The sequence below is a fragment of the Bombina bombina genome, chromosome 7 (assembly GCF_027579735.1).
Source record: "Bombina bombina isolate aBomBom1 chromosome 7, aBomBom1.pri, whole genome shotgun sequence".
NCBI lineage: Eukaryota > Metazoa > Chordata > Amphibia > Anura > Bombinatoridae > Bombina > Bombina bombina.
The window spans coordinates 92,114,025-92,126,270 of record NC_069505.1 but is presented as its reverse complement, the minus strand read 5'-3'; the positions used below and the strand labels follow the sequence as shown (position 1 = coordinate 92,126,270).

At 38.9% G+C, this 12,246-nt stretch overlaps 1 protein-coding gene across 4 annotated transcripts in view; it reads right to left on the bottom strand.

The window, feature by feature from the left end:
• Positions 1-1,348: 1,348 nt before the first annotated feature.
• The window catches only part of LOC128665913 (3-galactosyl-N-acetylglucosaminide 4-alpha-L-fucosyltransferase FUT3-like), a 126,018-nt gene continuing 115,120 nt past the window's right edge, over positions 1,349-12,246 (bottom strand). For 2 of the 4 annotated variants that reach the window (XR_008403192.1, XR_008403195.1), the window contains one exon: positions 1,349-3,362. The gene's annotated coding sequence lies outside the window, so the exon portion shown is untranslated. The remainder of the gene's footprint in view (positions 3,363-12,246) is intronic. The other 2 variants (XR_008403194.1, XR_008403193.1) reach the window with 2 other exon arrangements.

Genomic DNA, 12,246 nt, shown 5'->3' with positions numbered 1-12,246 from the left:
AAATGCATTTGCTTTCATAACACAGCTCCAATAAGAGCCATTGAATTGTAGGTAGAAAATATACCATCAATATCACTATAATTATACTACTTCAAAAAACATGGGTGAGCCTTCTGTGTTCTACAAGGGTGAAGGGCCTGAACTATTCTGAGATATTGCAGTATTTTCTTTAACTATAAAGGTGGTATTGAGAGTCCACAGAATGGCTGTGTTAGGCTCCAAAAAAGGAGCGTAGAGCATATTTAACGCCACTGCAATTCTCGAAACCAGAGTTGCTTACGGCCAGCTTCAAAAACGTGCTTGTGCACGATTCCCCCATAGAAAACAATGGGGCTGTTTGAGCTGAAAAAAACCTAACACCTGCAAAAAAGCAGCGTTCAGCTCCTAACGCAGCCCCATTGTTTGCTATGGGGAAACACTTCCTACGTCTGCACCTAACATTCTAACATGTACCCCGAGTCTAAACACCCCTAACCTTACACTTATTAACCAATATTCTGCCGCCCCCGCTATCGCTGACCCCTGCATATTATTATTAACCCCTAATCTGCCGCTCCGTAAACCGCCGCTACTTACATTACCCCTATGTACCCCTAATCTGCTGTCCCTAACACCGCCGACCCCTATATTATATTTATTAACCCCTAATCTGCCCCCCACAACGTCGCCTCCACCTGCCTACACTTATTAACCCCTAATCTGCTGACCGGACCGCACCGCTATTATAATAAAGTTATTAACCCCTAATCCGCCTCACTAACCCTATAATAAATAGTATTAACCCCTAATCTGCCCTCCCTAACATCGCCGACACCTAACTTCAAACATTAACCCCTAATCTGCCGACTTGAGCTCACTGCTATTCTAATAAATGTATTAACCCCTAAAGCTAAGTCTAACCCTAACACTAACACCCCCCTAACTTAAATATAATTTAAATCTAACGAAATTAATTAACTCTTATTAAATAGATTATTCCTATTTAAAGCTAAATACTTACCTGTAAAATAAATCCTAATATAGCTACAATATAAATTATAATTATATTATAGCTATTTTAGGATTAATATTTATTTTACAGGTAACTTTGTATTTATTTTAACCAGGTACAATAGCTATTAAATAGTTAAGAACTATCAGCCAATCGGAATTAAGGTAGGAAAATTCTGATTGGCTGATGGAATCAGCCAATCAGAATCAAGTTCAATCTGATTGGCTGATTCAATCAGCCAATCAGATTGAGCTCGCATTCTATTGGCTGTTCCGATCAGCCAATAGAATGCAAGCTCAATCTGATTGGCTGATCGGATCAGCCAATCGGATTGAACTTGATTCTGATTGGCTTATTCCATCATCCAATTAGAATTTTCCTACCTTAATTCCGATTGGCTGATAGAAGCCAATAGGAATTGAAGGGACGCCATCTTGGATGAAAAGAGCTGAATTTCTTGGGACATGCCCCGCAAAGGGCCCTGTTCAGGGCTGATAAGGTAAAAGAGCTTTGAACTTTTGTAATTTAGAATAGGGTAGGGCATTTTTTATTTTGGGGGGCTTTGTTATTTTATTAGGGGGCTTAGAGTAGGTGTAATTAGTTTAAAATTGTTGTAATATTTTTCTTATGTTTGTAAATATTTTTATTGATAGTGTAGTGTTAGGTTTAATTGTAACTTAGATTAGGATTTTTTTTACAGGTAATTTTGTAATTATTTTAACTAGGTAGCTATTAAATAGTTATTAACTATTTAATAGCTATTGTACCTGGTTAAAATAAATTCAAAGTTACCTGTAAAATAAATATTAATCCTAAAATAGCTATTATATTGTAGCTATATTAGGATTTATTTTACAGGTAAGTATTTAGCTTTAAATATGAATAATCTATTTAATAAGAGTTAATTAATTTCGTTAGATTTAAATTATATTTAAGTTAGGGAGGTGTTAGTGTTAGGGTTAGACTTAGCTTTAGGGGTTAATACATTTATTAGAATATCGGCGAGATTCGGTCTGCAGATGTTAGGGAGGGCAGATTAGGGGTTAATAAATATAATATAGGGGTCGGCGGTGTTAGGGGCAGCAGATTAGGGGTACATAGCTATAATGTATCTGGCGGCGGCGTGCGGACGGCAGATTAGGGGTTAATAAGTGTAGGTAGCTGGCGGCGACGTTGTGGGGGGCAGGTTAGGGGTTAATAAATATAATATAGGGGTCGGCGGTGTTAGGGGCAGCAGATTAGGGGTACATAAGTATAACGTAGGTGGCGGTCGGCAGATTAGGGGTTAAAAAAAATTATTTGAGTGTCGGCGATGTGGGGGGGGCCTCGGTTTAGGGGTACATAGGTAGTTTATGGGTTTTAGTGTACTTTAGAGCACAGTAGTTAAGAGTTTTATGAACGGCGTTAGCCCAGAAAGCTCTTAACTCCAGACTTTATTCTGCGGCTGGAGTTTTGTCGTTAGATTTCTAACGCTCACTTCAGCCACGACTCTAAATACCGGAGTTAGAAAGATCCCATTGAAAAGATAGGATACGCAATTGACGTAAGGGGATCTGCATTATGGAAAAGTCGCGGCTGAAAAGTGAGCATTAGACCCTTTTTTGACTGACTCCAAATATCGGCGGTAGCCTAAAACCAGCGTTAGGAGCCTCTAACGCTGGTTTTCACGGCTACCGCCAAACTCCAAATCTAGGCCATATTCTCCATACTCAGTGGGCCATTCAATAGGTTACAATACTGCAAGATTTAGAGTTACACTTATCTAGAGGGTTACTTTGTTAAGTATATAATGTATACTAATACAAATAAGGCATACTTTTCTGCAGACAAAGCTATATAACTTCTTATAACTAATATTATCAACAAAAATAACACAATTACAAGAGAATACAAAACAAGCTATATAAGTGAACAAGTTAAAACAATACTCCCCTAATTTAAATGTGGATGACTCTGAAACAGCATAACAGATCCTCAATTCCAACAGGCAAGGCACAGTCCAGAGAAGGATAGTCTTTATATTCTGAAGACACACATCATAAGAAACAGTCATAGATTACCCAGAGTACAGTTATGGGGCTGGTACCAGCTTGCAAAGCAAAGAATGGATCCAAAGATAGTTCAGCAACTTTTACTGCAGTACGGTGGTTAAAACAAACTTGACGAAAGGTCTTTTATCTTCTTTTTTCTTTCTTTTATTCACCTAGGCACCAAACATTTCTTTATTTAAAAGGTTTACTTGCATAACATCTTCAATCTTTTGGAGAGTGCACTATGGAATTTTATCTGTACAGGTTTACCTAAATATGAAAAGCTCAAAAATAATGAAGTTAGTGTTTTTACTCTCTGGATACAGCTTCATGATCTCATCCTGCAAATACAAATATTGTGTTAAGAACAAAATAAAAAAATAAAAACATTTTAGGTTAATTTTAATACTTAAAACAATCACCCAAATCACATAAAGATATTCATCAATACTCATCAATACTCACCCCTTTGTTCGTGTGAAACACCCTATGTGTCACGCAAACACAATATAACATCAAACTATAAGACAATTCATGCAAAAAAAAACATTAACAACCGGCACAAACTTTTAACAACCAAAATCAACCTGGGGCCCGATCCGATATGCAGCGTCGCCCGCAAGAGCCGGCGACGCCGAAATTTGAGCTGGTTTGGTATCCTATATACGGCGTAACCTAGAAGTTAGGCTCGTATATTTCTGCCTTCGCCCATAGTTTTTTGGGCCATAGGCAGATATACCAAACCAGCGCAGTTTGGTATCCAATATACAGCGTAAGGACTTACATTGCGAAAATGGAGAAATCTTACTCCATTTTCACCTCGCCACAAAATGCAGCCGTAGTAAGCCTTACGCTGTCTATTGGAGCCCCGTAACTCCCTAAACTACCTGCTAAATAAAACCTAACTCATGCGCAATGTCTATCTACCTGTCAACAGCGATCCCCCGCCGCAATCCCTAATAAAGTATTTAACCCCTAAACTGCCGCTCCCGGACCCCGCCGCCACCTACAATAAATGCATAACCCCCTAATGGGATCCCCCTACACCGTCGCCAGCTATCTTACCTACCCCCTAAAGTGAGCCCCTACCCCGCTGCCATCTACCTTATCTACCCTCTAAAGTGAGCTCCTACCCCACCGCCATCTACCTTACCTACGCACTAAAGTGAACCCCTACCCCGCCGCCATCTTTCTTACCTACCCCCTAAAGTGAGCCCCTTACACCGCCGCCATCTATTTTAAAAATATTAACCCCTAATTTAATCCACTTACACCGCCGCAAGCTATATTAACTATATTAACCCTAATTATATTAGGGTTAATATAGTTAATATAGTAATTATATTATATATATATTAAGTATAATAACCCTATCTAACTCTAACATCCCTAACTAAATTCTTATTAAAATAGATCTAATTAATATTAATATTATTAATTAAAATATTCCTATTTAAATCTAAATACTTACCTATAAAATAAACCCTAAGATAGCTACAATGTAATTAATAATTAAATTGTAGCTATTTTAGGGTTTATATTTATTTTACAGGTAACTTGGCATTTATTTTAACTAGGTACAATAGCTATTAAATAGTTAATAACTATTTAATAGCTACCTAGTTAAAATAATTACCAATTTACCTGTAAAATAAATCCTAACCTAAGTTACAAATACACCTACACTATCAATAAATTAAATAAACTACAAAAATCTAAACTAAAATACAATAAAATAATCTAAACTAACTTACAAAACAAAAACAAACACTAAATTACAAAAAATAAAAAAAAGATTACAAGATTTTTAAGCTAATTACACCTATTCTAAGCCCCCTAATAAAATAATAAAGTCCCCCAAAATAAAAAAATTTCCCTACCCTATTCTAAATTAAAAAAGTTCACAGCTCTTTTACCTTACCAGCCCTTAAAAGGGCCATTTGCGGGGCATGCCCCAAAGAAAACAGCTCTTTTGCCTGTAAAAAAGAAAACACAATACCACCCCCCAACATTACAACCCACCACCCACATACCCCTACTCTAAACCCAAACCCCCCTAAAATGAACCTAACACTACCCCCTGAAGATCTCCCTACCTTGTCTTTACCCAGCCGGGCAGAACTCTTCATCCGATCCAAGCGATGTCCAATCAAGCGGCAGTGAAGTCTTCTTCCATCCGGCAATGTCTTCAATCAAGGAGCAGTGAAGTCTTCTTCCATCCGGGCGATGTCTTCAATCAAGCGGCAGTGAAGTCTTCTTCCATCCGGGCGATGTCTTCAATCAAGCAGCAGTGAAGTCTTCTTCCATCCGGCGATGTCTTCAAGCAAAGCGGCATCTTCAATTTTCTTTCTTCTATCCTCCGCCGCGGAGCATCCATCCTGCACGAAGACTCAACTAGGAATGAGGTACCTTTAAATGACGTCATCCAAGATGGCGTCCGTCGAATTCCAATTGGGCTGATAGGATTCTATCAGCCAATCGGAATTAAGGTAGAAAAATCTGATTGGCTGATTGGTTGAATCTGATTAGTTTATAACCCCTAATCTGCCGACCGGACATCGCCGCCACTTCAAAAAATATATTAACCCCTAAACTGCCATCCCTAACATTGGCGACACCTACCTACATTTATTAACCCCTAATCTGCTGCCCACAACGTCGCTGCAACTATATTAAATGTATTACCTCCTAAACCTAAGTCTAACCCTAACCCTAACACCCCCTAACTTAAATATAATTTAAATAAAATGAAATAAAATTACTACAATTAAATAAATAATTCATATTTAAAACTAAATACTTACCTATAAATTAAACCTTAAAATAGCTACAATATAACTAATAGTTACATTGTAGCTAGCTTAGGGTTTATTTTTATTTTACAGGCAACTTTGTATTTATTTTAAATAGGTAGAATAGTTATTAAATAGTTATTAACTATTTACTAGCTACCTAGCTAAAATAAATACAAATTTACCTGTAAAATAAAACCTAACCTAAATTACAATTACACCTAACATTACACTATAATTAAAATAATTTCCTAAATTAACTACAATTAACTACAATTAAATTAAATAAACTAAAGTACGGAAAAAAAACCAAAAAGGGCTTTTTGCAGGGTATTGCCCCAAAGTAATCAGCTCTATTACCTGTAAAAAAAAATGCAATACCCCCCCAACATTTAAACCCACAACCCACACACTCAACCCTACTCTAAAACCCACCCAATCCCCCTTAATAAAACCTAACACTAACCCCTTGAAGATCAACCTACCTTGAGACATCTTCACCCAGCCGGGCACAAGTGGTCCTCCAAAGGGGCAGAAGAATTCATCCGATCCGGGCAGAAGGGGACCTCTAGATGGGCAGAAGTCTTCTATCTTCATCCATCCGGAGGGGAGTGGGTCCATCTTCAAGCCAGCCGACGCAGAGCATCCTCTTCTTCCGATGACTCCCGACGAATGAAGATTCCTTTAAATGACGTCATCCAAGATGGCGTCCCTTGAATTCCGATTGGCTGATAGGATTCTATCAGCCAATGGGAATTAAGGTAGAAAACATCATATTGGCTGATCCAATCAGCCAATAGAATTGACGTTCAATCCTATTGGATGATCCAATCAGCCAATAGGATTGAGCTTGCATTCTATTGTCTGTTCCAATCAGCCAATAGAATGCAAGCTCAATTCTATTGGCTGATTGGATCAGCCAATAGGATTTTTCCTACCTTAATTCCGATTGGCTTAATTCCTACCTTAATTCCAATTCCTATCAGTCAATCGGAATTCAAGGGACGCCATCTTTGATGATGTTATTTAAAGGAACCTTCATTCGTTATGAGTCATCAGAAGAAGAGGATGCTCCGCGTCGTCTGGCTTGAAGATGGACCCGCTCCGCTCCGGATGGATGAAGATAGAAGATGCCGTCTGGATGAAGACCTCTTCTGCCCAGATCAGATGAAGACTTCTGCCCCTCTGGAGGACAACTTGTGCCCGGCTAGGTGAAGACGTCTCAAGGTAGGGTGATCTTCAAGGGGGTAGTGTTAGGTTTTATTAAGGGGGGATTGGGTGCGTTTTAGAGTAGGGTTGGGTTTGTGGGTGGTGGGTTTCAATGTTGGGGGGGTATTGTATTTTTTTTTACAGGTAATAGAGCTGATTACTTTGGGGCAATGCCCCGCAAAAAGCCCTTTTAAGGGCTATTTGTAATTTAGTATAGGGTAGGGATTTTTATTATTTTGGGGGGCTTTTTTATTTTATTAGGGGCATTAGATTAGGTGTAATTAGTTTAAAATTCTTGTAATTATTTTATTATTTTCTGTAATTTATTGTTTTTTTTCCATACTTTATTTAATTTAATTGTAGTTAATTGTAGTTAATTTAGGAAATTATTTTAATTATAGTGTAGTGTTAGGTGTAATTGTAATTTAGGTTAGGTTTTATTTTACAGGTAAATTTGTTTTTATTTTGACTAGGAAGTTATTAAATAGTTAATAACTATTTAATAACTATTCTACCTAGTTAAAATAAATACAAAGTTGCCTGTAAAATAAAAATAAACCCTAAACTAGATACAATGTAATTATTAGTTATATTGTAGCTATTTTAGGGTTTATTTTATAGGTAAGTATTTAGTTTTAACCCCTTAATGACCACAGCACTTTTCCATTTTCTGTCCATTTGGGACCAAGGCTATTTTTACATTTTTGCAGTGTTTGTGTTTAGCTGTAATTTTCCTCTTACTCTTTTACTGTACCCACACATATTATATACCGTTTTTCTCGCCATTAAATGGACTTTCTAAAGATACCATTATTTTCATCATATCTTATCATTTACTATAAAAGAAAATATAAAATATGAGGAAAAAATGGAAAAAAACACACTTTTTCTAAATTTGTCCCCCAAAATCTGTTACACATCTACAACCACCAAAAAACACCCATGCTAAATAATTTCTAAATTTTGTCCAGAGTTTAGAAATACCCAATGTTTACACGTTCTTTGCTTTTTTTTGCAAGTTATAGGGCAATAAATATAAGTAGCACTTTGCTATTTCCAAACCACTTTTTTTCAAAATGAGCGCTAGTTACATTGGAACCCTGATATCTGTCAGGAATACCTGAATATCCCTTGACATGTATATATTTTTTTTTAGAAGACATCCCAAAGTATTGATCTAGGCCCATTTTGGTATATTTCATGCCACCATTTCACCACCAAATGCGATCAAATAAAAAAAATTGTTCACTTTTTCACAAATTTTTTCACAAACTTTAGGATTCTCACTGAAATTATTTACAAACAGCTTGTGCAATTATGGCATAAATGGTTGTAAATTTTTCTCTGGAATCCCCTTTGTTCAGAAATAGCAGACATATATGGCTTTGACTTTGCTTTTTGGTAATTAGAAGGCCGCTAAATGCCACTGCGCACCATGCGTGTATTATGCACAGCAGGGAAGGGGTTAATAAGGGAGCATGTAGGGAGCTTTTTGGGGTAATTTTAGCTTTAGTGTAGTGTAGTAGACAACCCAAAGTATTGATCTACGCCCATTTTGGTATATTTCATGCCACCATTTCACCGCCAAATGCGATCAAATAAAGAAAAACGTTAAATTTTTCAAAATTTTAGATTTCTCACTGAAATCATTTACAAACATTTTGTGCAATTATGGCACAAATGGTTGTAAATGCTTCTCTGGGGTCTCCTTTGTTCAAAAATAGCAGACATATATGGATTTGGTGTTGCTTTTTGGTAATTAGAAGGCCGCTAAATGCCACTGCGCACAACACGTGAATTATGCCCAGCAATGAAGGGGTTAATTAGGTAGCTTGTATGGAGTTTGCAGGGTTAATTTTAGCTTTAGTGTAGAGATCAGCTTCCCACCTGACACATCAGACCCCCTGATCCCTCCCAAAGAGCTCTCTTTCCTCCCCCACCCCAAAAATTGTCCCCGCCATCTTAAGTACTGGCAGAAAGTCTGCCAGTACTAAAATAAAAGGTATCCTTTTTTTATATATAGCATATTTACATATGCTGCTGTGTAAGATTCCCCCCTTAGCCCCCAACCTCCCTGATCCCCCCCAATACAGCTCTCTAACCCTCCCCCTCTGCCTTATTGGGGGCCATCTTGGGTACTGGCAGCTGTCTGCCAGTACCCAGTTTGCATGTAAAAATGTCTATTTATTTTTTATTTTTGTTTTTTCTGCAGTGTAGCTTCCCCCCCCCCCCCCAAGACTAATCCCCCACCCCCTCCCAGATCCCTTAGATTACTTTATTCAGGGATTTTATCCCTCCTTTCTCCCCATAATAAAAAAACCCTTTCTGTAGTGTAAGTGGTTCCCACCCGCTCCCTCCCCGTGCACGCGCCCGCCCACCACCCCCCGTGCACGCGCGCGCGCCCGTGCGCGCCCCCGGCGATACCGCCCCCGATCCCGCCCCCCTCTTTTACCAAGAAGCCATCGATGGCCGCCCACCCACCTCCCACTTCAGCTCCCACCCACCAACGAATGCGGCCATCGATGTCCGGTGCAGAGAGAGACACTCTGTGGCTCTCTCTGCACCGGAGGGGTAAAAAATGTTATTGCAGGATGCCTCAATATCGAGGCATCCTGCAATAACCGGAAAACAGCTGGAAGTGATCAGGATCGCTTCCAGCTGCTTTCCACACTGAGGACGTGCAGGGTACGTTCTCAGGCGTTAACTGCCTTTTTTCTGAGGACGTACCCTGCACGTCCTCAGTCGTTAAGGGGTTAAATAGAAATTATTTAGATTTATTTAAATTATATTTGTTAGGTTGGTGTTAGGTTTAAACTTAGGTTTAGGGGTTAATAACTTTATTATAGTGGCGGCGACGTTGGCGGCGGCAGATTAGGGGTTAATTAATTTAATATAGTTGCGGTGACGTTGGGGGGCAGATTAGGGGTTAATAACTATAATGTAGGTGGTGGCGATGTTGGGGGCAGCAGATTAGGGGTTCATAAGTATAATGTAGGTGGCAGCGGTGTCCGGAGTGGCAGATTAGGGGTTAATAATATAATGCAGGTAGCGGCGATGTCGGGGCAGCAGATTAGGGGTTAATAAGTGTAAGATTAGGGGTGTTTAGACTCGGGGTTCATGTTAGGGTGTTAGGTGTAGACATAAATTTTCTTTCCCCATAGGAATCAATGGGGCTGCTTTTTTGCAGGTGTTAGTTTTTTTTCCAGCCGATTCTGCCCCATTGTTTCCTATGGGGAAATCATGCACGAGCACATTTAGCCAGCTCACCACTGCCGTAAGCAGCGCTAGTATTACAGTGAGATGTGGAGCTAAATTTTGCTCTTCGCTCACTTTTTAGAGCCTAACGCCGAGTGAAAAAAACCTGTAATACCAGCGTTGTTTGTAGGTGAGCGGAGAGCATAAACTAAGCGTTAGCACCGCACCCCTGTTAATGCAAAACTCGTAATCTAGCGGCTAGATTTAGAGTTTGGCGGTAGCCGTGAAAACCAGCGTTAGAGGCTCCTAACGCTGGTTTTAGGCTACCGCCGGTATTTGGAGTCAGTGATTAAAGGGTCTAACGCTCACTTTTCAGCCGCAACTTTTCCATACCGCAGATCCCCTTACGTCAATTGCGTATCCTATCTTTTCAATGGGATCTTTCTAACTCCGTTATTTAGAGTCATTTCTGAAGTGAGCGTTAGAGCTCTAACGACAAAACTCCAGCCGCCGGAAAAAAGCAGGAGTTAAGAGCTTTCTGGGCTAACGCCGGTTCATAAAGCTCTTAACTACTGTACCCTAAAGTACACTAACACCCATAACCTACCTATGTACCCCTAAACCGAGGTCCCCCCACATCGCCGCCACTCGATTAAAATTTTTTAACCCCTAATCTGCCGACCGCCACCTACGTTATACTTATGTACCCCTAATCTGCTGCCCCTAACCCCGCCGACCCCTGTATTACATTTATTAACCCCTAACCTGCCCCCCACAACGTCGCTGCCAGCTACTTACAATAATTAACCCCTAATCTGCCGACCGCAAAGCGCCGCCACCTACGTTATCCTTATGTACCCCTAATCTGCTGCCCCTAACACCGCCGACCCCTATATTATATTTATTAACCCCTAATCTGCCCCCCTCAACGTCGCCGACACCTGCCTACACTTATTAACCCCTAATCTGCCGAGCGGACCTGAGCGCTACTATAATAAAGTTATTAACCCCTAATCCGCCTCACTAACCCTATCATAAATAGTATTAACCCCTAATCTGCCCTCCCTAACATCGCCGACACCTAACTTCAATTATTAACCCCTAATCTGACGACCGGAGCTCACCGCTACTATAATAAATGGATTAACCCCTAAAGCTAAGTCTAACCCTAACACTAACACCCCCCTAACTTAAATATAATTTACATCTAACGAAATTAATTAACTCTTATTAAATAAATTATTCCTATTTAAAGATAAATACTTACCTGTAAAATAAACCCTAATATAGCTACAATATAACGAATAATTATATTGTAGCTATTTTAGGATTAATATTTATTTTACAGGCAACTTGGTAATTATTTTAACCAGGTACAATAGCTATTAAATAGTTAAGAACTATTTAATAGTTACCTATTTAAAATAATAACAAAATTACCTGTAAAATAAGTCCTAACCTAAGTTATAATTAAACCTAACACTACCCTATCAATAAATTAATTAAATAAACTACCTACAATTACCTACAATTAACCTAACACTACACTATCAATACATAAATTAAATACAATTGCTACAAATAACTACAATTACATAAACTAACTAAAGTACAAAAAATAAAAAAGAACTAAGTTACAAAAAATAAAAAAATATTTACCAACATTAGAAAAATATTACAACAATTTTAAACTAATTACACCTACTCTAAGCCCCCTAATAAAATAACAAAGACCCCCAAAATAAAAAATTCCCTACCCTATTCTAAATTAATAAATGTAAAAGCTCTTTTACCTTACCAGCCCTGAACAGGGCCCTTTGCGGGGCATGCCCCAAGAAAATCAGCTCTTTTGCCTGTAAAAAAAAACATACAATACCCCCCCCCAACATTACAACCCACCACCCACATACCCCTAATCTAACCCAAACCCCCCTTAAATAAACCTAACACTAAGCCCCTGAAGAACTTCCTACCTTGTCTTCACCATCCAGGTATCACCGATCCGTCCTGGCATCCGGTGCTGAAGAGG